At 41.7% G+C, this 26,537-nt stretch overlaps 1 long non-coding RNA gene across 1 annotated transcript; it reads right to left on the reverse strand.

Moving 5' to 3' along the window:
* Positions 1-7,968: 7,968 nt before the first annotated feature.
* On the reverse strand, positions 7,969-26,532 carry LOC108962628 (uncharacterized). Its single transcript, XR_001991309.3, has 3 exons — positions 26,393-26,532; positions 16,505-16,649; positions 7,969-10,344 (listed from the first exon to the last, which is right to left on the reverse strand). It is a non-coding gene; the product is annotated as an uncharacterized LOC108962628 (long non-coding RNA).
* Between the last annotated feature and the right edge of the window lie 5 nt (positions 26,533-26,537).

Below are 26,537 nucleotides of genomic sequence, written 5' to 3' on the forward strand. Positions count from 1 at the left end.
ATACTAGGGAACTCATTATGGCATAAGTATTTTGAGTATGTAATATTGAACTATTAAAAGGGATTTTGTTTTGTGGTATTTAGAGTAGTTCTTAAATCAAGACCTAGTATGTCTCTTGACAGTATGATCACTGCAACTTTCTGATGTTCGGTCGATGGAAGGATCATTACTGCTTCTTGCCAACATGAAGTATGACACAGTTAATTAAAGAAACATAAAGTTCACATGCAATGCTAAAGATCACCTCTGTGCCTCTGAATGCACACTGGCATTATATCAGTTGGGTAATGATGGCATAATTTAGTTCCCTATTTTAAGCTGAGGTTTATACAGTCCATTATAGTATGGAAATGTCATCTTGTGATTTAGCTAAAGGTGATGTCAGACTGTATGGTCTATAATTTAGTTCAGATTTCCAATAATATTTTGATTTGATGACTCTGAAGTATGAACTTGAATGGTCAGACTTCTGGGTGCTCTTAAGCTCAGGGTATTTAAAAAGCCAGAGATGCCAGAGGAGAGGCTCACAGCCTTGCTTCCCTTTTGCTGCTCTGTGCACATCCTCTAGCTGGCAGAACATCTCTCCAGGGTGACATTTGCACAGGTCCTCAAGACAGCCTCACACAAGCAAGAACTGAGGAATATAAGACAGGAAGACTTAGAATTGATGTGTCTCCTGCTCACTTCCATGTTGCTGAGGGAAAACCATTGGGGAAACTGTGGCATTTAAATGAGCAAAGGCACTGTGTTGGATAACTCTGGTAAACACACATCTACAGAGAGACAGGTGACTATATACAGAGCATCAGTGGCTAAACACAAAATGTTGCAAGAAACAACAAAAAATTATGTATACTTTTCTTCAGTACAGCAAATGTGAAGTTCTCTTTGAATAATAAGACAACAAAACTCTTTCGATTTCATGTTTACCAAGTTGTGTATAGTAATAGCAGGAAAGATCAAAAACTGGGCAAGCAAGGCCATGTCTGGCTGCTGGATGCTGCATCAGAGCAAGAATCACTGAAAATGGGAGTGTTTCCAAAAAGGGAATGGGCTGCATCATTCATTCCTGACAGTTAGGCAGCTGTTACTTAAGCCAGTCCTTGTCATGCCACAGTTCCCTGATAGTATCAGGAACTACATGGACATTTGTCAAAACAGGATGACATCTAAAGATAGCATTGAACTTAAGGGAAAGGAATTTAAAAGAAAACAAATCACCATGGTTACCGTGTAGGGTGAGAAAAGTTCCCCGGGAGTAGAAACATGGCTTGGGTGACCTTTGCTGAGACAGACTCCTGAGACAGCACTAAGCTGTGCAGAGCCAGCAAGAGGAGAACAAGGGAGCCTGAACAACAAGTGAAGATATTTCAGTGTTCAAAGTGGTACAGTGCAGCTGCTGCAGGTCACACCCCCCCCGCAGAGCCCAAGGGGCTCAGTGATTTGTAGCTGAATCAGTTGGAGCCCACATGCTCTGTAGCACTGGCAGCAAAGGTGAGCATGCCAAAACCTCCGCAGCACAGCCAAGCACCACTACCAACCCATCCAAACACCCTGGCTGATCCAGCAACACACTGAAACCAGCCCTAAATTACCTAGAGCCAAAAGCCACATGTTGCAAAGCTTTGATAAATCAGCTCTGGTTACTCAGGCTTGTTTAAAATCGTTGGTGGGTGAACCTTGTACAAGCTGCTGGGTGCTGGATGAGGCGCTGACTGCTCGTGCTGCTCTGCTTTTGTGCTGCATCACATCCTCCCAGGAGCCCTGAAAAAACAGCATAAGGTCAGTGGCTAATCTGATAGCTAATCTGAGAGCGTGCCTGCTCTCACCCAGCACCTGTGGAATTACAGCATGGGTTTATAAAAGAGCTTAGCGCTTCCTGTGGCTTGATCTGAGAAGATGGCAAAGGCCAGAGCCTGCTTACCTGTGCACATGGACAGTGACAAAGAAACTGGGGTAAATTGCAACCCCTCTACACCCCTTGAAGCAGCAGCTGGGGTAACCATCTCAACTCTTGTCAAATCCTATGCATTGGCCAGTCTCTATGGAAGACTGCTGAACCTTTTGCTAAGCTGCACAGCAGCTTCTCACTCAGCCCCTGGCTGGCAGAGCACATTCTGGCAGGAGTATATAATGCCTTTCACAGTTGCTCTGCTTCCTCCTGCTGCCCGCAGTACCTCAGAGCTGCTCTGGTTTGTGCCTTCTGTGGTGTTTTGGTAACCCCAGGTCTAACCTGGAGGAGAGTTCCTGCTTCCTGCTCCACTGCTTGGCATGAGAAGTAACATCTTGCTACAACACTTTGAGCATCTCAGCTACCACTAGGCAAACAGCCAGCACATAAAGGTTTCTGGCACAGGTGCAAGCTGGTGGTGCTATAGGCATAGAAAAAACATAAACCCCTGATTTGTCTGCCAAGGCAATCCAAAAGAAGTTCTTGGTCTTCTCTTCCCTGTCTCTTGAATGTCTCTATTTCAAACCTCTCAAGCACTCAGGTACTCAGGTATCGACCTTCCTCAACCTATGTGAAATGCTGAGACCCAAACCAGGATATTGATGTGGAAACTACTGGTAACATATGTTCCTGAAATTCTTCTGAGCAACAAGGCCAAGAAATTCCTGCTTTGGTGACTTCAAAGAGAAGGTCTGCATGAATCCTCTAGCTCCTAAAGTTTTTATCTGATATTTTTGGGTGGAGTGGCCTTCTCTCCCCTAGACAATTTGTGGCAAGCTGTAGTAATATAGAATGGAGTTTCTGACAATGTTTGAAATACTCAGGAAGGGACAAATTTCCATGAAAGCATCACTTCCATGCTGAGCTCAAAATAGTGTGACATAAGAAAACCATGATGAACTGATGAAAGTTTGTTCTGATGATGTAATCCCAACAGTGTTAGGCAACACTGAAGGTTGGCAATGCCATGAACACACAGATTTTGCAATCCTTCCTCTTCTAGATTACTCATGTGCTTTAAGGTAAATGCTGCTAAACTGGTCCTTTAATTTTAATTAAAGTCTCATCTTTGTCCACCTACTACTAAGCAACAGTATGTCCTGAAAGTTTTAGTTTTCTTATACTTAGATGCAAGAGCAGGATGAATATACAGCAGAGTGATAAAATTACTATATGGCTTAGCAAAGTTTGCAATTGTCCCTCACATTCCAGCCAGTAGTGGGTTTTCCTGTGATGTAAAGGAAGATAGTAGAGGTGCTTTAGCCCTCTAAAAAGTACCTCTGTTAACACCAGTCAGTGCTGTGACTTCTCTGGTGTCCCACATTCTTTCACCCAAATACAAAATCAGCATTTCAGCTAATGTAGTCATTAACTCTACTTCTTTAAATCAGCAGTTCAAAGCATCTGCTGAAATTCCCTTCAGCTTTCATTTCCCATTCTTCTGACATCATCCTTTCAGTATCTCTCCAGCCATCACAGACTCTAGCCAGAGAAGAAGACTGAACAAATGCAGAAGCAACAATTAATTTTCCCAGAATCTCATCATCTGTTTCAAATAAATCAGAGAGTAAAATGCAATGGGAAAGGACATTTTGAACTCACTACACACCTTCAAGACATGAGTTAAAACTGCAAATGGTTATACTGTGCAGCAGAACCAAATGCATGATTGGGGTTACAAACAGATTTTATTGTTTACATTGGCCACTGTGTAACCTAAAGCAGCTCTGACTGCTTATTTCCCCAAACCAGTTTACATCAATACACCATAAAGCACTGGGTATTTTGCAGTTGGCTTTCCTTTTTTTTTTTTTTTTTTTATTTTTTTTAAGAACTGTGTTGCAATACAGTTTTTAGCATGGAAATTTATCAAAAGCATTTACAGTTGCTTGGGAGTTCAAAGGGGCAAGATAGGAATTCAGATTAACTGAAAATCTAAACAAATGTAAAGGAAAATGAGGATCAGATTCCAAAAACCTTCTAGTCTACACAGTAAGCCTAACAAATGGTCTTGATTTGTGTTGGTTGTTAAAGAAGTGTAAATTCCATGATAAATTGATGTAGCTCCTGGGATGAATAAAATCAATAATGTAATAACACTGAGTTAATACCAAGCTGACGTTGATTGAGAATGAGTACACAGAATTTGAGGTCTCCTTCCACGCACAAGGAGATATTAGTAAATCAAAACCAGATTGACAATTAAACCTTGTTATTTTAGGGTAGATGAATAAAATAATGTGTGATGAATAGAGCAGGCTGAGGGTAAAGCTAGTCAGGTCAAAACTGAGCATTCAGAAGTCTATGATTCCTGAATGGAAGCATGTGAAGAAGTTAATAATGCCCTTGGAAGGCTAGCAAAAGCCGATGATTTGTGTTGCATTTTTCCATAGTTGTTTCTATACGGACAAAGGCAAGGGAGGCAAAAGATCTGGGGTGCCATCTTTGTGAGATGGCACCCCAGCTCACAAATTAGTTTTTGCAATTTGTCTCCAATTTAGACATGTATTATTGTGTTCCCTTAATATCTAGTGAAACTGATCAATGAATGGGCCTTCTCCAGCTCCTAACAGACTTGCTCCCTTTGCATGTCCAGTGTCCCTGCTACTTAAATTCTACCCCTGTAATTGGTGGAGAGTTAACACCAGGTGAGCATTAGCCCTTTCCAGATACAATGCAGAGATCAACTGAGAGCTCATGGGAGGAATATTTGATTACTAATATACTAATTTACACTTCAAACCACAAGTAAGGTTCAGAGAATGATGGGTCATGAGAAAACTAACAGAAAACCCAAAATAAAATTTCTTCATGCAACAGAAAGAGAAAATGAAGCCTTGTTTCTTATGTCTTTTTCTCTGTCCCTCTATCCCTTTTCTTCTCAGACATCTGGTAAGATTTCTCTCTCAGGAGAAGTGACATTTTAATTAATTCTCCCAATTTCATGGAAATTTAATGTAACTTTGATACCATTGAGGCCTCTATTCTTATCTGGGTAGGGTAATAGGGTCGAAGAGGCATATGCACATATGATCATCTAGGTTTAAAAGAAAATATTCCTTTTATTATGATAAATGGAGTGCATTTGTTTTGAAGATGGGAAGGAGGAATGACTGCAGAAGCTCAGGATGCTGCTGGGTCTCAGCAATTTTCTCTTGGAGTAGATGTGGAGAGACTTCAGGAGCAGAATGGCAGTGGGAGTGACTTTCCTGCAGATACGCAGGACATTACAGAGCCAGACCACAAGTTTTTCATTTCCACCCTCCACCTTGAAAAAATGAAAACAGAAGTGTTCTCTTGTTGTGAGACTTACATATCAGTGGGATAAATCCTCTGATACAGTATTTAAACATCTGTTCATACAGATCACAATCTCACCTTCTAAAGAAAATCTGTTCTGGGCAAACACCACATCGCTGCTGCAATGTGTAATTCCTTTGTTCCTGGGGTTTGGAGCAGCCTTGGACTCTCCGCAATGGCTGTGCTGGGATTGGTGCTGAACACACCACTGGTGGTAAATAATTACTTGAGCAGTTAGCAGACTCCTCAGACTGTCTCCTGTGCGTTTACAGCCTCGCCAGATGTTTTAGACTAGAGGGCTTCACAGGATGACCACTGAGCTTGCTTCCACTTGATCCACTGCAAGTTTGGTCACCAGCTTCAGCAGAAATGGGAGATGAATCCTACATGCTCCTCAGGGTTTCTGTCAGATACCACAGTCTCCTAAACCTCCATATATAACTAAAGAGGCGGATAAGTAATGAGTGAGGGAAGATCTCAGACAGGAATGTCCTTGAAATAAGCTATTCTAACAATACTATGTTAAGATAAGAACATCATCCTCAACTCTGTGTGAATGAATTGGGGCTACTTAGCAGCTCCATAACTCATTCAGCTTTTTTTTTTTTTCAAGTAAAGCACCAAACTCATTCATTATAGTTGGCTTCAGGGCTCTTGGGAATCAGCCTGAAAGCTCTCCATCTTCAGAATGGACAGCTTATCTGGACAAATAATTTCAAATAGTTTAAGAAACAGTTTGACCTCCAATGCAATATAACTAAAGGTTAAAGGGACATCTTGGTGTGTATCTTTAGAGAATATAAATGGAGCTGTTTATTCCTTGTCTCTGGAGCCTGTGCAAGGTTCAAATTCAGTTTAAAAGCTTATCACCAAAATTCATTTTATAGAGTACCTTAAACTCCCACTCAGTCCGATCAAAGCTTTTCCGACATAAAGTGAATGTGCTACAATGAGCTCCCTTGTTCAGTCAGCCAAGTCAATGTTCTTAATCAGTATAAAAACATCAGGAGTCAAATGGTGGTTTTTATTAAAATGTGTTTGATCAGCTTCCAAGGAGGTGACAGAGGTCTATGGAAAGAAGCATTCCTGCCTGCTCCTAGAAAATGCATGTGAGCCCTGTAAAAGCACTGGGCTCTGAGAGGACCCTGTGGCTTGCTCATGGCTGACCTCATTATCCTGGGAGCTGGGCACACCCTCTCACCCTTCACTCTAATCCTCCTCCAGCCTGACCTCTTTTGAGTTGCCTACTCCTGAAAACTCATTTATCTCAGCTCCTTCCACGGGATAATAATCAAGCCCCTGGGCTTTGCCAGGGATCAAAGAATGATTGCTCCAGTTGTCTCAAAATCTATTGCTTCTTTAGATGCTGTTGCTGCTTATTCAGACAAAGCGACATTATGCTGGAAGTCCACTGCAGCTGGATTAGACAGGACAATGTTTAGGAAGTGATGTGTGGGGCACAGCATCCATCTGACTTTCTGGGCACTCACTAGCTCAAGAGAGAGTGGATGTACACCCAAGAGCACCACACAGACATGGCTGGCCCCAAGAGCTGCTTGTTGGTAGCACTCCTATGAGTCTTCTCCAAACACAAGCCCATAAGTACAGCCTCTGCTCAGTTGTCATACTACATAGACCCAGACATCCCCCACATATCAGAACATCTGTCTAGAGGCCAAGTTCCTCTTTTGAACTTAGTGAACATAAAGTTGATTCTTCCAGCAGTAGGGAAGGAGCTCCCAGAAGCCCACACCCCTACAAAGCACAGACAGGGAGAAATGCCTTATCCTGGGCTGTCTGGTCCAGAGCACTGATCACCATGAGCACTCTGGGAAATCAGTTATGGTGCCCAAGGCTTCCCTGTGACTTGGGGTTGTCAACAGCTGGATCTCCCCACATTACAAAATGGAAGAATCAGGACAATACTGTCTTGCTATCAGGTCCCTGATGGGCTCATAACTTTTCTAATATTTCTCTGCTACAAATGATCTTATTTCAAAAATCTCCATGCACTGATTGCCAGAAACCATTTACTACCAAGAATAGCACAGACATGCACTGAAAGCTCAGACTCTGGCTGAAATAGGGATGATCAAGACATATTCATGACAGCAAGGCTGTTATGAAATAGAATTATCCTCTGGAATAGCTCTAGACTTCAAATATTTAGGGCCAGAAAATTAATGCTAACTAAATTCTGATCCATGCAATCAAGCAACAGCAACAAGGCAGCAGGGCCATTTTAGATCATGGGCTGGGAAAAAGAAAATTACCTAACTAATGTAGATGCTCTTCTGCATTCATTATGTCCTCTCCTCCCTCCAAAAGCCTGTCAATAGAAGTTGGCAATAAGAAAAATATAACTGAGATGTTTGAGAAGATAGCTCATCAACAAGATCTATTCACATGTTCATGTCATCAACAAACAATTCTGCTGGCAAAACCAGCCAAATTGGCAGGTGAAGCCTTTTTTGCTCTTGGGACTATGCTTGAAACTAATGATTTGCAGTCATAAGCCCAGTTGGACACATCACTACCTCAAGAAGTTTAATCAGTGAAGACATAATCTCTGTTTAGGATTGTTTGGACAGATTTTTCTCTCTCCAAGGAGCCATTAGGAGGCAGGAAGTATGTGTCCACACACACTGACTGGTGTAGGGATCTGACTGATACGAAGGAACCTCCAGCCAGGAGGTGGGAGTGGAAAGGCATTTAACAGAAAATGTTCATTTTCATTTATTTACATTTTGATAGCTTGTGCATATGCAGAGATTTGATAATTTTAAAGAACTTCAAATAAAGACAGGAAAAGTAGCTGATTTATCTTACGGTCTCTTGTGGATATTCTTCTCTGTGGTGACCAGTGACAGGACTGGAGGGAATGGCCTGTGGAAGCTGAGTCAGGAAAGGTTTTAAAATGCATATCAGGGAAAGGTTCTTCACCCAGAGGGTGGCTGGGCACTGGAACAGGCTCCCGGGGGAACTGATCACAGAACCAGGTATGACAGAGTTTAGGAAGCATTTTGATGACACTCAGGCACATGGTGTGATTTTGGGGTGATCCTGTGCAGGGCCAGGAATTAGATTTCAGTGATCCTTGTAGGTCCCTCTGTAATCAGGATATTCCATTGGATGGTCCTTGTGGTCCCTTTCCCATTCAGGATAGTCTGTGTCAGGATATCATTACCAATTCAGGCAAGTAGAAAAACTTCCATAAACCCTGAACAACTGAGCTCTATTCCATTCACAAAATAAAAGCATGAAGAAGAGAGCAGCTGAAGTTGTCCATGATTACACACTTTTGAAAATACAAGCAGTTCCAATGGTTCCTAAACACAGACTTGTGATAAAAATTTTACATGCATTTGTTAAAATTTTTATCTGATGCCCTAGCAACACCCTCTGAGTAATCCCTACCTTCAGGAACTATGTGGATCTTATATTTTTGTCCTGATTTAACTATTTTTTCATAAATGGAGCACAGTCACAGGTTGGTGGGGTTTTTTCCCCCCCAAAGCAGACTGGGTTGGATTTGGGGAGATGAACACGGGAGCACACAAATCTTAAGAAACTCCCCCCAGGCTTCTGGCTACCTGTTGATAGTCCATCCTCTCTCCAATCATGTCACACAATATCTGTAATAATACATTAATGTACTGTAAACAGTGTTTCAATGCTGCAGTCAGTGCTTTCTCTTACACAAAGTACTCAATCTAAAGGAGAAAGTAAGGCAATTACTAGTTAAAGAAATGGAAATAAAGCATTATTTTCTCTCTCTTTTGCCTTGTTAGGTGCCCCCCAAGCTTACCATCCTCCTTGTGCATCCTCCTTTCTTATCACAACACAGTTACAGGTAATTCAGATTTTCCCTCTGCAACCCTGACCACCTTACCCAAATCTCACAGCAATCTCACAGCCCTGATCAGGTGTGACCACTCACCTTGGTACTCACAGAGTCCAAAGCCATCTTGGTGCTGCTGCACAGCTTCTTCCTGTTTACGAACAGAGGTATGTGTGTGCTCAATTATAACTGCCTTGCTACTGAATCACTGAAAGATACAGGACAGCAGTTGAGTATGGAGATTTCTAGGAATAAGACATCTTTCTTGTGCTGCTGAACTCTCTTTCTGAAATGCTTCTGAATTAGTGAGTTGAAGGATCCATTTTTTATTGTATTCACCAAGCTAGATGCATGCTGATTCTGGGTAATGAGATCTCTTCATGCAAATTCCTAAAAGTGTAAAACAAGCTACATGTTCTTGCATTTCTTTGTAATATAATCAGTTACATATCTGTGTGCATAAACTATTGTTCACCTGCATTTTTTACCTGTAGTATGCAGTGATGGAAGATGGTTATTCAGAGTAGTTGCTCCATTCTCACTGAAGAAGGCAGCTGACAACCTGGTTCAGTTCACAGCAAGCATGCCAATGAGACTTACAGATGATCATTGTTGACACACTGTTAATGCTTAGTCACGATATTTACTGTGCTCTGTGTGAGATAATGACACGTTTGGACCTACACCTTTGCTAATAATATGGGGTTCATGACATATTTCAGAAGGAACAGGATGAGGAGGGTATCATTCTTTGTTCATTGTTGTTTCAGCTAAGTGAGAGGAATCATGTAGGGCATTGACTGGAACAGTTCAGCGTAAAGCTTTCACCCTTCCCAACTAATGCTGGACTAGTTGTTGATGTGATTAACCGGTGACCTAGATATTGTAGGATGACAAGAAATGTCCATGCAGCATGGAAAAATCTTTGTTTTATTACAGCATTTCTTGCATCTCCTCGGGCAGCCAGTCTTCATTGTTGTCTGAAGCAGGATACCAGACTTAATCAGCTTGTCCTTGCACAGCAATCTCCATGTTCCCATAAACATGGAAAGCTCATTTCAACTTCTCCCTACCAGACTGGATGCAGTGTCTGTCTGAATACTCACCAGACTGCTTGCTCCTTGCAGCCTCCACAAAACTAATTCCATTCTTCCCATACTTGCAGCACAGTGCTGTAGTCTGTCTCCTTCTCCATGATCCCAGGCTTCCAGCAGAGCTGACTGGGAAATCTTCAATCAGCAAAGTGAGTGGTCTGGAAAAGCAGAGTGGTAGAAAGTCAAGAAGGTGTAGGGGTTGTCTTATCCACCATGGAACCAGCTGCAGGATGGCCGTTTATGTTGTGCTTTGTCATCTGTGAGGCTCAGTGTGGTGTCCCTCCCATCCAGCATGAAGAATGAGTTCTCTAATCCATCAGAGCCCAATAAACTTTGTGTGCCTGTATTCAACATGAGCAAAGAGTGACAGTGTCACTTTTGATTGCAGGCTGAAACACAGCTGTTTTCACTAAAGCCCAGATAATTATGTTGGGGTGAGAGTCACAAGACCTCTGATGAAAATAGGAAACGGAAGCATAGTCTGAGAATATAAGGCTCAGATCCTAAGAACAGGATGGGGTTGTGTTTATGCAGGTAGGTAGGTAGGTAGTGAGAAGTGTGATTCAGATGTTTTTATGAGGCAGATCCACATAACTACAAACTAGGTAAAGTTGCCAGATTTCTGTGTGGTTCCATTGTGTTTTTGGGAATTGTCACACCAGATGCTGTACTGGAGAGGAAGAAGTTGATTTCCCTCCTAGGGGAAGTCCAGCTTGTCATGCAACAGCACCCATATTTTCCCAACCAAAAGCTGCACCAGTCACTTTACCAGGAATGGGAGAGCCACACCCCATTTGCAGAAAATAGAGGGTATTGCAACAAACACCTCTTAAAAAAATGCACAGCTCACAATGGCTGCAGGGCGCAGCAGGCCAGTTTCTATCCTTCAATTAGTGATCTTCCAAATGACTCACCAGTGAGCATTGCATCAAAGACCTGCAATCTGCAAGGACCATATCTAAGTATTCATTGACAGGACTGGTAGCACCACTTTTTTGAAGGTTGCCCAACTTCTCTTTATAAGGTCCCATTTTCTGTTTCCTTACATCTCTGCCAACCCTTTATCAGTTCCAGCTCACAAGTTTCAAGCTTAGTCCTGCCAACAGCTCATTGTTTGTTAGTTGGGTTTGATGATTTGGTTTGTTTGAGTTTGGGGCAGATATCTTATTTTGTGTATAATCACTTTAGCTTTTTCCAATAGATATTTGTCAAAAATAAAGAAACAAAGAAAGAAGCAAACAAAAACAACAGAAAAAAAATGTAGTGTATTTCTTCCTATAATTGCTCCTTGTGGCAGAGAACTGAAATTTGTCAGGCAGATGGTCCTCAGGTCATGAATCTGCCAGGAAAGCCCATGGTAATGATGTTTTAGCTAATCAGATTGCAAACATTCTGAAGCTTGGTCTTTCCATACAGCTACTGACTGACCGTGTCACACTGTGACAACATCATCAGGAACAGCATTTGACCATCTCAAGAAGGGAGAACTAAACTGAACAGGGCACAAGTATCAGGTGTGACAAAGCAGGCTTGCAGGTAAGAACCTGCCATCAGTGTGTAGTTGCAGTCATTGAGTGATCCACTCATTCCCTGAAAAAGCTAAAAACTATTTGGACCAAATCAAGAGAACAACCTGTGAGTGAGCCTGTTGTTGCTATCTGTTTCTGTTATCAGTTTTCTGTAAGTACAGCAAAATGAGCCCTGCCAATTTGTACAAACTAATTTAGAAAAGGCCCTGAGTAATTTCCGGAGATTAATACATTATGGATGCTCCAGGTAAATATGTGGGAAGGATAGGCATGTGACTGTTGCTTGGGCTTGGGAGACTGTTTAACCAGGGAGCCACCATCAATCAATCAACCAATCAATCACTCAATTAGCATTGATTAATTAAAGGGAAGAAGAATGACAGCAAGGATCCTGTAATCCTGTTTTCTGAACAATAAAACTGAGCATGTGTAAATTCCAATCATTACTGAGCCATAGGCACTGCAGTATGAGGTGTCTAGAGAGGGATCAGAGTGTGATAGGAATAGCCAGGGGGAAGAGAAGCTGTACCTTGGAGGAGGAAGATACAGCAGTGAGACCAGGCAACTGTGTGAAGGTAACAGTAGAAGTGTTTGGATGATAGAAGTTAGAGGCTAAAGCAAGGGAAAAAGGGAGTAAAGCAAGGGAGATATGCTTGGAGGGGGACCAGTCCAAGTGTACAGAAGGATCCTGCACACGTCCCACTCTCCTCCTTCAAGGACAGTCAAAGGACAAGAGAAGCTTTTTCCTACTTCCAGGCCTATCCCACCTGCCCCAAGGCATAATAGAGTGCCCTTGCCACTTCCAGACTGCAGTGGGGAAAAGCCTGGGTTCCCATTGGGGTACAGTCTGGCTCCCACAGCTGCACAAGGGTGCAATGGGATGTAGCCTGGACAGGTACTTGCAGCACCAGAGGGCACCAGACAGCAAGGAGCAGGTGTTAACTGGGTCCTTGGGGCTGCAGAATTACAGGGGTAGGAACACTGGGCTGAGTAGACAAAAGTAGACAGCAGAGGCCAAACATCATGAGTGTGTGATGTGGCAATCTCAAAAAGCTTATCTACTTTTTTCATTCACTCCCTGTAACTGACTTGGAGTAAATCTCAAAATACATGGCTTCTGAAATTTCTCTCTTTGCTCTGTTAAATCAAGAAAGTAAGACTACACTATAAATTCAAACTACCCTCTCTATTAACTCTACCTACCCTCTCAGTTAACTCTACCTCACTGAACTGGACATGTCCCTACCATTCTTCCCCCAAATGTGGCAAGTGTGGTGAGACTTGTGCTGTTGGTCGGTATGGTTAGCACTCATTTACACCCCTAGAAGCAACAAGCCACGGGATAAACTTTTCAGCCATTGCACCACCACTTGTAGCCCCTTCAGCCTAATGCCAAAGATACACCACCTCTACTCCCCTGGCATCTGTCACTGAAGTCATTGGTCTCAGTTGATTTCCTGCCCTCTGTTAACAAACCCGGTGGCAAGAAGGCCCAGAGGTACTCCCTTTGACACAAATCTCTGCACTAATATGATCATTTGAACCCTGGAAAAATCAGGCTTCCTTTTTTCCTCTGCGTCCTTGTGCTCTAAAATTAGATTTTCTTAGATGTAGGGTAATTAATATGAGTCCTCTTCTCAAAAAGAGTACATCAGGCTACACACTTGACTCTTCAGCTGCCATCTGAGAGAAGTATTACAGCCTTCCTACACAGCTGGCTCAAAACCCAGTCTCAGGACTCTAATGGACTGTTGAAGAGAAGCAGCTGTGGCCAATGCAGACTCCCAGCCTGGGAAATACTTGAAGGAAGGGAAAATACCCTACCTGGCATGATGATTTATGGATGTGTTCAGAGTAAGACTTTCAATTGTTCCCCAGCTACATAGATATCTTCCTCTTTCTACCCTAATAATTAGATCCTTTAAATCCCCCGTGTAAGTTCTTTCCCACTAAACATTTTAGTCAGGCTAAAGGGGGTTTTATCCTTGGGTTTTGTCACAGTAACTGCTCAGAGCAATAGTGGCCTCCTTTGCAAAGGCCATTGCAGGGCCTTCCAGCTAAATTAGCTGCTTTAGGTCTGAAAGCCCCTTATGTAAACTCAGTTTCCTACTGCTCAGGTTGAGTTTCATAGCAAGCTGGGCCACCAAGAGTGAAAGGATGTTAACTACCAATCACACCAGAGATTAGAAACACCTTGTTCTGGAAAGAAAACTAAGAAAAATATGAGAATGCATACGAATAGAAAAAAGTTTTCAGAAAACCTTGATGTGTCATCCTAATCATCTTCCTACTCGTGAATGTACTTGAAACCTCTTACAAGGTTACGATAAGGAGTTGTTCACCAGTGTTACAAGAAGACAAAGCGTTCTGTTTTTTTCCAAGCAGCAAGTTACAACATGAAAGCGAACATGGTGTGCAGAACACTTTTCACCTCCACGTTCCCATGCAGAACTGTATTTTCCCTTGATAAATGAAGAACTACGTCCTACAGCTGTGCTACATATTTCAGACTAACAAGGGCAGAAGTAAGGTCACACCAATTCTAGAGCGCTGTCTATTAAGACAAAGGGGCTCAGGCTTGTGTCATGTGCTCTGTGTTTCATGCAGCATAGATTTAGACTATTTCCCTAATCCCTTGTTTTCCTGAGGACATGGCAACAGTTTATGTACACTAAAGTTAGAGACATGGCCAGCTTATGCATTTTTCCCTTCCACCACCAAACATTATCTTGTTCCTTTAAACCTAGCTTAACCTTACTTTGCTTCCTGTTTCTTCAGGACACATACACCAACAAGAGAAGTGAAAGCAGCTATTTCTGTTTCTTTCGACTGCTCTGAGCAGTTCCTGAATGCCTGAAATTGAATAAGAGCCAGAGACACCTCCAAGAAGATGAGTGAATCTCTAGTTCCAGTTCAAAACAAAGGGATCCTTGAAATAAACCTCTGGTGCAAAATTTCTTGTCCTCATCTAGCAACAGGAGTCTGATCTGCTGCCAGCAATGTATGGCAAGAGCTGAACAGTAAACTTGAGAATCATGTCACTGATCACCTGCCCTCTAAAAAATTCAGATGGTCATCTAGCCATTCTCAGCACACAATGCAGACAGACAGACAAAAAGAGTACATCACATCCCTTTTATTCCTACTTTGGGCTGGTACAGATTGTTCCTGGAAGGCGTCTCTTTGTCTCCATAGGGTGTGAAGACTGGTATGAGCTAGATGCTGAGCTATCACACTGGGGTTAGGTGAGAGGCACTGAAATCATCTAACAGCTATGTTTATCTGGGTCTTTTGTCCATCGGGGCATTTATATCTAGGATCTCCTGATGCTGTCAATTCCAAGGCATTCCGAGGACTGATAGTGGTGTCTCCAGTGATCTCATGTCTCTGTTGCTTTCTGCCTGGTTTTGTTTTCAGGAAGTTACTTCCCTTCAACCATGAACATGACTCTAGAATTACAAAGACGATGGAAGGAAAAAAGGGGAGGTTTCCTCTCCCCCACTCTTAATGGCATCTGAAAAATGTCCAAAAGCTGCTCTTAAATGAGTAGCTCTGTGAGCAATGTAACTGGTGACTCCTGATTTCCTATGGATTCCTGTTTACAGTTAAATTCTCTGGTGCTTAATAATGTACAAATGCCAATTACGGCTTCTCTGGCACTTGGAGAGGTCATAATGATCCACTCCCACATAGTGTCTGGTGTCACATCTGAGTTCTGCCTGAGCCTTTCCTCCAGTGAAGGCATACACATTGCATGTCTCTTCCAGAGAGAGATCTATTTTCCTGACTGGAATTGAGTGTGAGTTCAAAGACCCGAGTGGAATGACAGCAAAACAGAGCCAGTCTTCCAGCAGGCAGCAAGCCTCTTGAAAACTCCAAGAGAATCCATTTATACTGTAAGGAAGTAAACTGAGAATGGAAATACTTTTCCCTCTGTACAACTTTCAATGAAAACTTCTCTTCACCTCTGCCTCTTTTTCCTGTTACATCACACCTCTGAAGGCACAGACCTGACAGATGGCAAAAGAAGAGTAGTTGCTTTTGTTATTATTTAGATATAGAGCACCTTAATAAATGCTAGTAACTGCTAAGTTGGGTGGAGAAGCTTCCTGATGGAAAATTGTACCTCCCTTTGGGGGAAAAAAAAAAATAGAAAGAAAGAAAAGAGGTGGTACTTGGAAAGATAAAGGGCAATTCAGTCCTTTGAATGCTCATATCATAAAACTGAATACGAAATAATTACCATAAATGAGGCAACTAGTTCCTACACCCTCTGCAACCTGGATGACATCCTTCTGTGTCATCAAAATTAAAGTTACTCGCAGAAAACACCTCACTTACTGCCTTATCTCAGTTACCCAAGCTCACACATACAAAAGAAGTAGACCAAAGTCTTCTAAATTGGTTCTCTCTACATAGAAATTCAACTCTGCAAGGATTTTAAGTCTATTTCTTTCTCCAAAACTACTGGCACTAGGGTAGGCGTGATTTTATCCCTAAACAGGGTGTTCCTTAGGCTCTTTGCCAATTTAATTGGCTTATTCATATCCTTCCCTTCCAGATTACCTCAGGGTGATTTACATGTTGGAGGCCTATAAACACTGATGAATCAGTACATGAAAACCAAAAACATTGTTCAGTGTCTGACAGGGTCCTCACTAGTTTTTGCCCCCAAATTAATTGTTCTCACTAGAACAATCTAATGTGTCATCGACCTCTGACATCATTCTAATGCTATGCAGAAAAGAGTTGCTAAAATACAATGGCATTACTGTAATTTGTTTTTTACCAGTGTTTCCAGGTACTCTATAGGAGCAAGAACAGGTGAGGTTTTCAAATGGGAAGATACAGATGTTCGCAGTCTGGCTTCTTCAGTTGACTGGTCATTTTGAAGAGATCCTGATTTTCCATCAATAAATAACCGTGATTGAGCTCTAAAGAAATGCAAATACAAAGACAATTTAGTTTCCTCTCTCTGAGAAACATAATTTTTATTGTAGCAGTTCAACATCTACACTAATATGGTTTTATTTAGAAAGAGCTGGTGGACTTCCAGTGAATTCAAAACTATTTCCTTCACAGGTTAAACATGAACTACATCTCTAGGAAATATTTTGCAGGCCAATTAAGGACAAGTTTACCTCTACCAAATACAAAAACAAGCAAAGATTCATGAATAAAGAGATGAAAGAGGTTCATTTTGCCTTTTTGTCAATTAAAGTCTTAGACTTGCGTGCATCTCCTTTTTGTGACATGAACAATTTCATGGAACCATAGAATGGTTTGGGTCAGAAGTCACCTTAAAGATCATCTAGTTCCAAGTCCACTAGACCCCATCCAACCTGGCCTTGACAAAATGGTTTTGATAAAATGCACTAGAAATCTTTATAGAACATACTTCTCTATAACTTTGGTAACAATTTAATATATTTTGCCTCAGTATTCTCACAAAAAGCAGTCACTCCATCACCCTCTAGGGAATTATTATATCCCATATTCAAACACATTACATTTCCTCCTTACACTGAATGTCCCTGCAGTGCCTTTCCTAAGCAAGCTCCTTGCTTCTAGACCAGAGCTATTACTGGCTATACAGCCACAAATGGAAATACAGCACCTTTCCAATAAGTTCCTATTTTGCTTTCCAAAAAAATCTCCATGCCTAACACCCATCTTCCTAAGATCATCAACCAGCACTTTTTAATCCATATCGCAGTAAGATTTCCGTAATGCCTTTAAAAGCCAGGGATTGCTTCATAAGGCAGTCCTCACCATTCTGGTACTTGCTTTCACAAGGACTTCTGCATATCAGATGCTAATAAACTCAGTACTCCTAATAACAGAGTCCATACAGTTAAATACCTGCTGGAGGATGAACACTTCTCAACCATTACAGCTGAAATATTTCAAAGTCCAGCACTTTTAAAACAGTGCAAATGCCTTAAAACTAGTTTCCCTGTTTGCCCTGGCAGTTGTGGTTACAGGTGTCATGCACTTATTAGCAATGCTTAGATATTAAAACTTGCACACAAATTCACTCATATTTGCATTCACTAACTGTGTTTATCTACAAAAAATCTAGATTTGTCATGCCCACATTGACTCTATACAACATGTTCATACAGAAGTTCCAAGCAACATCACAGAATTATTACAGTCCTTATATGTAAATGCAAGTGAGCCACTGCATTAAGCTTTTAATATATAATACAGGAAAGCAAATGTGTAATGAAATGGTGGGAAGAATGAGGGGTGAACTCCCTAGAATTAAAGCACACATATATACATAATTTTTTAAACAGCTGGAATGTTTCATTCCTACTGAGTGCTTTAAAAACACAAACCAGTAAATAGAATTCAGATCTCACAAGAAGTCCATTTCAGGACTGGATCATTTAGAGTAATAGAGAAGCATTGCCTAATGTGAGGGAAATAAACGGAGCCCATACTCTAGACTCATTGCAGGAAAGTGGAGACCTGGCAGCCCTTTGAATTCCTCCTCTTTGATCCACAATGAAAAAGGATAATAAGGGTGTACTTACTTGCCCTTGTCTAGTTTTCACTTTCTTCAAGAAAAGGAGCTATGCTGATTCAGGGCTCTAGCTGTGGCCCGAGAGAATTTTTGTCCTTATACTCCTCACACATTAAAACCACTTTTTAAAAGTTCTCAAGATTTTCTCTCCCTTTCCTTAATTCAATCAATTCTAGTAACAGACGCTTCTTCATTGCCTGTCACCAAAATACTTTAAGCACTTTGAATCCTGTCTCATTTTAGACTTGTGTCTAAAGGAGTCAGATCTGGCTCTCAGCTCTTTGTTTTTCTTTCACAACCTCATTGAAGGAGTTGTGCTCCTCTGCGTTCACTTCAAGGATACCACATTTTCTTTTGTCATGATAACTCTCACACTGGACTGTGTCAAATGATAAAATGCAAAAATAAAACTATAATTTCCATTTATAATTTCTAATAGCATCCCTATGGCTGTAGGTTTCAGATGATCACTCAAAAGGACAGGCTGGGGGTCACAATGCAGAAAATGGGGCTAAACCCTTGCAAATTGTAGCTCAGGAAAGAAAAGCAGTGCCTTTTATTCAGGAATGTTCAGGTTATTACTCTATATTTACATCTTATCATGCAACAGGGATTGACAGCTGCAGTAGGTCTGGCCTGCTCATCCACAGTGGGCTCCCTTTCCTATAAGTGTAAGCTTGTGTTTTGCAAGCATGGGGATTGTAGAGAAAAAGCCTGCTCCTGCTTCCACCCAAGCCAACAGGAAAACAAAACAGACTAGGAGTCAGAGCTTTCCTTTCTTTACTTTTATTTAAATGTCAGTGTTTTATGTGGTTGTTTATTAAATAATAATAATACAATAATGCCCAGAGGCTCCAATTAAGACTGGGAAGTCGCTGCAGTGGGATTGTGCAAAGGCGGAGGAAGGGACGGCGGGCTGGGAATTGGATGGCTCCCCAGCGGCAGGGAGCAGGGGCTGGGAGCTGGGACTGCTCCCAGTGCTCCCCGCCACCGGCAGCACCCAAGCCTTTTGTTTGCGTGGGAGTTTGATGCTACTTTGGTTTTGGGGTTTTATTCATTTGGGGTTTTTTTAATGTCAATACACAGAGCAACCAGGAAGACATACAAAGAGGTTTTCTTCAAAGGAGCTGAAGGAAAAAGAAGAGTGTATGTAGCTGTATATGCTAATTCTTATTAATTAAAACCAGAGTGCTGAGCTGGAGCTGTGCACTGGCTTTATTAGCTAATATTAAAACAAAGGGATGATCGCCTTCCACAGAAACTTCGCCTTGGCAAAGCTCTGTTTGCTGCAGCAGAGCTACTCCTCAGTTCACACCAGTGTGAGCACAGGATCAGGCCAGGAGCCCTCAGGAAGGAATCAAAAGCTGAAAATAAAAGGACAAACAGGAGGCACAATCCAAAGGATGGAATAGGAACAAGCATGTTGCTCTTGGCAGAAAGCAACTGCCAAAAATTAGTTTTGTAGTCAGTCTCTTGCTCAGTTCTTTTTGTTTTATTATGAAACAGGATTTGGTTTTTTTGTAGAGGAATCGGATATATTTCAGAGAAGAATCTGTACTGGATAGGTCTTATGGCAAAAGTATATTCTATGGGGATATTGGAATGAAGGCAGTGTGGATTTGGTTCACAAGATGGGTGCAGTTGTTCCAGGCTTAAAGAAAAAAGGGCAGCACTAGTGAAAGTTCTCTGAGGAAAGCAGAGGAGGGAATGAAGAAGGGAAGGAAGTTATTAGAGGGAAGCTGGACTGGACCAGAATGTGTGGGATTGACATAAACCCCAAATTAATGCATCAGCAGAAGAATGCCGGGCCCCAAAGGTGAAGCCTAAAACCAAAGGGATGAATAACCCAAGAACGTCCAAGAAAGGGTGCAAAGGTGAGGAGATGCTCCGGGTTAGTGAGGAAAAAAATTGAGGAGGGCAGTGAAAACTTTGTCTCCTGAAATGGTGAACAGAGAGACCCTGAACTGTGGGTGGAAAGGAGAAACTAAAGATTCCCTGGGAGAAAGTTCTAGAAAGCTGGTAATTTATGAGCATCTTCAGGCTAGAGGTGACCTAAGTCTGGGGAAGAATTTTGGAAACAAGGTCTGAGGTGGGGAAACAGGTCATTGGAAATACTTCACAGAAGAGCAACCATGACCTAAAACTAGCTTTTATATGAGAGGGAAAAAGGAGCAGATCAGTTTGAAGGATGACAGAATTAGCAGTGGTGGTGGAGAAAGGACAAGGAGTAGGTTTGCCAGCAGAAGATGGGTGCTGTCTTTTGTTTTATGAATAGAAAAGGTATGCTAAGTAAGAAGTACTGTACAAGATTGGCAGAGGGGAACGGAGGGGTGATTGATCAGAAGAGGAGAAGTAGGTTAAGCCATAGGTGTGTATAGATGGTAGATAACACATACATAGCACCTTGCTTGGGAGACGGAGGAGCATCCTGGAGGTCAGCTGCAGCAGGCAGGAAGAAGTTTTTGAGAATAAAATGCAGCCAGGTACTGTCTGAAAAGAACAGAATGATGGATAAGACAGGCAAGATAGTGACAGAGGAGTTGAACACTTAGTAAACGATCTGGAAAAATAGGAGTTTTAACTCAAGTCCCCAGTTCTTCATTGTTCGATGCAGAAAACTGAGCTTAATACAAGCAAAATTTCCAGCTGGCTTCCACACAAAATTTCCAAGGAGGCAACAGGGGAAACATTTCTTACGTGTTGCAAGTAAACTGAATGAACAGTGTCTCACAACTCCTCCTAGTTCTGAAGAAGTCAATAGGAGATAGTTAATAGATAGCTTAGTTGTCACGCTGTCCCATGCTGGCTTGTTCACTAACATACTGGCACAGAAGAAAAACTGACCTTTACCATATCTCAGCCTGACACAGCTGTGTAAGTTCACAGAGGATCCAGGCTCCAGTCCACTTAAAAAGTGGAGAAATGTTCACAGCTCAGCGTATTTGACTTCAATGGCTCTTAATTTACATGTTCAGTATTATTCACCTTATTAATACTTGGCCTGTAATTTTTTTTACCATTCCAGTTCTATATTTTTAGTTGACTCAATTCTACACTCCAATTAATATGCAATACCATGCTGCTCCTTTACCCTTAGAATCAATTTTGAAAAGTTCTTTTACAAAGATGTAAGAGAACACTTTTGAAAAAAAAAAAAAATCTTTTCATAAGAAGTACAATTTTCCTTTCTGCTAAAGCACTGTACCAGTTTTTAAGATCAATAGCAAAGCAGAGTTTAACATGGTACAGTGTTTGTCCAAAATCCAGGCAGGGAAAATTATATGTGAAATTTAAAAATGTGAATTCTTAACAATAGTAAAAGGGAGGTAGAAAGCCAATAGGCACAATGTAAAGCATTTGTGTATAAAAATGTTTGACACTGGGGGTAAGGGTATTCAGGACATGGTGATATAAGGCAATCTTTCTTTACATTGCAGTAGCATTTTCAGTACCTTATGACACTGCCCTCCTTTTTTTGGTGATCCTACACAAGGTTGTGACTAACAACAGATAGAAAAGATTACTGATCCATGCTTTGCTAGTTGATGCTTTCCTGAAATCATTGAGGTAATTGCAGTAGTCAGAGCTGCAAAATTTTACTCAGTGCTTCCTAATGATTCTATATCCAGGTCTGTTAGCACAACATATACACCAGTGAGTTTAGTAATTTTCTTTTTATAGCTTCAATATATTATTCTGAATACAGGTGAACTGACTCAAATGGGTTATTCCTGCTTCATATCCTTTCAAGTTGTCACATTTTAACTCCAGCCAGCAACTAAGCACCACACAGCCACTCCCCTGGTGGGATGGGGGAGAGAAATGAAAAGGTAAAAGTGAGAAAACTCATAAGGGTTTTCTGAGATAAAGACAGTTTAATAGGGAAAGCAAAAGCTGTGCATGCACGCAATGCAAAGCAAGAAGTCATTCACTGCTTTCCGTGGGCAGGCAGGTGTTCAGACACCCCCAGGAAAGCAGGGCCCCATCACACCTAACAGTGACTTGGGAAGGCAAATAGTGCAACTAGGAATTTCCACCCACCACTTCTTCCCCAGCTTTATATGCTGAGCATGAAGCCATATGATGTGGAATGCTCCTTTCAGCATTTGGGATCAGCTGTCCTGGCTGTGTCCTCTCCCAGTTCCCTAAGCACCCCCAGCCTCCTCATTGGTGGGATAAGAAGCAGAAAAGACCTTGATGCTATGTGAGCACTGCCCAGCAAAAATGAAAATATCCCTGTACTATCAATGCTGTTTTGGTCACAAATCCAAAACTTATCCCACTGAAAGAAAATCAACTCCATCCCAGTCAAAACCAGCACACCGGTAAAATGTTTAATTCCAGTTTGCTGTTGTCATTTAGTATTACAAAACTTCCTGGGTTATTCTTAGTAATCTTGTGTCACCAAAAACATCAAAACCATAGAATCCCTTTTTATAAAAATACTAAGCCTTACCTAAAGCCCACCTAACCTGCAACTAAAGATTGGGGTTTATTTTCACCCATACTGATGCTACTGGAAGAGTGTTCTTTAAACTCATTCCTCTGACACCTATAAATCTTCCTCTTATTTTCAGTTTGAGTGAGGTAACTGACAGTTCCTGTATCACAACATAGTCTTCATCATTAAAATAGATCTCCTGAACTTATTTTTACCTTGCGCTTTTAGGGAAAAATCCTAGAATTCAACAATTTGTAGGGGCAATAACATTTAAATAACAACACTTTAATTTCCTGGGGCTAATTTTTTCCTTTTTTAAATATTGATCTAATTGGCTCATTTACCTTTTCCTATACAGATTGTGGTCTTAATTAATCTTTTCTGAATATGTGTAACTGTATAAAGTATTTTAGGGGAAATAGGTGTTTTGAATGTCTTTTATATTGAGAAATATACTTCTGTACTTCTGTTGGCTATACCTTAGTAGCTCAAGCCTAAGAAATAGATTTGTCCTATTGATAGTCAGAGAATATTACAGGTTCAGGTCATAATTTTTGGTACAGTTTATCTAAAGAAGCAGAGCTGACCTTCACTGACCTCTGCCTTTCATTCCTGTTCCCTTGTATCCTTTCCCTTTGGCCAGCACCATCTACATTGCTATTTAGCAAAGCAGACTGAGAATTTATTCCAGTTTTCTTTCAGCTGTTTTTCCCACCTTACAATTCCTGTACTAATCTCCATTTTTTTAATCAGCTTAACCAATCCCTTCTCACTTGGCACCACAAAAACACTTTACTGACATAATGGCAGATCACCACCACTGCAATTTGTCCACAAAATCTGCTACCATAGCTTGTGCCTAATACGTAAGTAAGAAACCTTTGGTACCCATGTCCAATTCAAGTGGCATGACACCACTTAAAGTGAATTTTGTTCTCTTGTGGTGAAATGAATGAGCCCTCTAAACTGTTCAGCCACTCTGTGATCCTGTGATGGCAAGCACAGGTTAATGAGAAATGAGGCACAGGTGAAGTGGGATGGTGTAGAAGAAAAGATAGGGCCTGTGATGTGGATCCTGCATCAAATGAATAGGATGTCATAAGAAAAAGGAGGAGGAAGCAAAGTCAAGATGGTATAGAAAGAGAATGACAGGAAGACAACACAAAAAAAAAAAAAAAAAAAAAAAAAAAAAAAAAAAAAAAAAGAGAAATGGAGCAATGGAAGGAAGGGGAAGAAAAGAAGAAAAGAGAATGCACAAAGCCTAATATTTGGTCCACTATGATACTTCCATCACCATCCCAAAGCAATACATTGAAAGAGTTACTTTCCCACCTCAATCAGGGCTGTACAGAGGTCAAAACATTGTCTTGAGTCAGGATTTGCCTTTTTAACAGGTGTCATGCTCGAAGTACATATTCAATAAAATCTAGCACAATGCCAGTTATGAATCAGCTCTCCCACTCCCAGTATTAATAAAATTTGTGGGTACTATTTATTTTAAAAAGATGCTTATAATATATAATTTTAAAGGCACCCCATGTAGCACATAATGGGGCACTGCAAATTGGTTATATAATAAGTAAGTAGAAGAAAGAACAATATAAACAGTGGTTTGCAGCCTTGACCCTATGGTGTTTCCTGCCACAATGAAAGTAAAAACACATGTTCCCTGACAACCATCAAGCACTTTGTCACTGCTGTTGGACATTTTGATGCCTTAGGGCTTGTCTACATGCTCGTCTATGTTGGTTTGTCTGGGTTTAATTTGCTGCAAAGGACTATGTGCATTCATATTTTGACCAAAATCAGACTTGCTTCAGTTTAGTTCAACAAATTAAAGGTCACATGAAAGCCAAATAACTCTGCTGATTAGGACAATCACTGTTCTAATCAATTGCTTACAATTATAGTGCTGCCTGTGCTGGCAAAAGCTGACTTTCTAGTAGCTTATCTTGATGAAGTCTCACCTGATTCCTCAGACTGTCTTAATTGAGTTAAATTGTGCCTGAATGGTCCTTAGGATCTACTGCCACATGGTTAATGTCACCAATCTTTGCTTCTGCTGCTGAATGCAGCATATATATCTAAAAAAATAATTTCAGTGGGGAAGTACTGGTTACTCTGAAACTTAACTTTTTTTTTCCCAGTACCACACCCAAACACAGGCACTTTTCAGCATACACATGATGGCAGAAGCTGGGCACAGAGCACTCCAAACTAAACAGGTACATCATACACACACTGAGAGACACTTGGGGTTCCCTTAATTCAAAGCCTGCAAGAGCAATTTTGCCTTAGTCTTGCTGGGTTAAGTGCTTGGTTAGAATATTTAACACCGGTGCCCAAACACAGGGAAAGCTATATGCTTAGGGAAATGTAATGGAAATGAAGAATTAAATGAATGGAAAACCAGCCAGCCTTATTCCAAAGAAGAGTGTCCACAGAAGTAGTTACACCAGTACACTAATAGTAGGGCAATTGTAACACTGTAATAACATCAGTATATTTCCTGAATCTTGCTGCAGAGAAGCAGAACTTGTCTTAGCTTTAGAAAGGCTTGTCAGCATCCTTATTTCCAAGGAAACACTCCAAGTACTTCCTCTTTAGAGGAACAGCTCATAGCAGAGGTTTCATTTTGCAATTTTGCAGCATTAATTTTAGGCCAAGGCAACTCAGACAAGCATAAGGTAAACTTCACCTAATTGCACCAACACTGTCACAAGCTATGTGTCTCAGAAAACAAATAATTTGTTGAGAAGGAAGGCTCTGCTATCTGTCTCAGAAAACAAATAATTTGTTGAGAAGGAAGGTTCTGCTAGGTCACCCCAGCACCTTAAACCTCAGCTACCCCAAGAGCAGCACAACCATAGTGCCAGCACAATCAGATTGGTGTTTTGACTGACTGGGTTCCCCTTTGGCTTAATTAAAAATACATGCCACACACCAAACACGTACAGCCAATCCTGCTTCCAAAGGATGGTAAGGTTTGTGGAGGTTTTTTATGCCATTAGAGAAAGCCTAGCTCACACTTCAAAACTCAATCAAAAAACACCGAAGTGTTAAAACTTTATGAAAGCATATTCATAATTTTGTCTTTCAAAGACAACATGTCTTTGTGCTTATGGTTAAATTACCAAAATTAGGTACAGAAAACATAGGAGTTACATATATTTTAGGGCTTATAAACCTCTGTTAGTTTTCCCACTGTGGTGACCTGTAACACAGTTTGTTTCAATCAGGAAGCTGCACAGGAAAGAGCTATGCTCTTCCCAGCAGCAGCTTCATAGTTCTTTGAACCTCTTCCCTTACCACCCTCCTTAAGCAAGAATGTGCTTTATGCAACTGCAAGGAAACCACTCGGTTACACCGTGACACAGAACCCGACACCGCGAGGCCTTTCCATGCGTGTCCTTAGCTGCCACCTCGGACGCCCGCACGCTCCCTGCTCTGCCCTCACCACCGAGGCCACTAAACGCACTTTGCCCCCGATTTCACATGCAGACAAGCGCCACGCGGACGTACATCCGCCGCCCGGGCCACCCGACAACAGCGCTAACAGGAGGCAGGACAGGCCCATCGCCCCTTTTGCCTCCCCGCGTCCCAAGGGGCCGTGCCAACCCTTCCCCAGCTCCCGCCGCGTCCCCCATCCACACCCCAACCCGCACCCTCCCAGGGGGGATTTAAACCAGACCCCGGAAGCCTACCCTGCCGGCGCGATGCACGCCGGGAGCTGTAGTCCCAGCTCCCAGTGGCCATCCTGCCTTTGAGTGGCGTGGGCCAGGGCGGGGAAACCACGAGTCCCGTGAGCCTCTGCGGCGAGGGGGGGGCCGGCGTTTGAACCGGCGGCGT

The sequence above is a fragment of the Serinus canaria genome, chromosome 3, assembly GCF_022539315.1.
Source record: "Serinus canaria isolate serCan28SL12 chromosome 3, serCan2020, whole genome shotgun sequence".
Taxonomy (NCBI): domain Eukaryota; kingdom Metazoa; phylum Chordata; class Aves; order Passeriformes; family Fringillidae; genus Serinus; species Serinus canaria.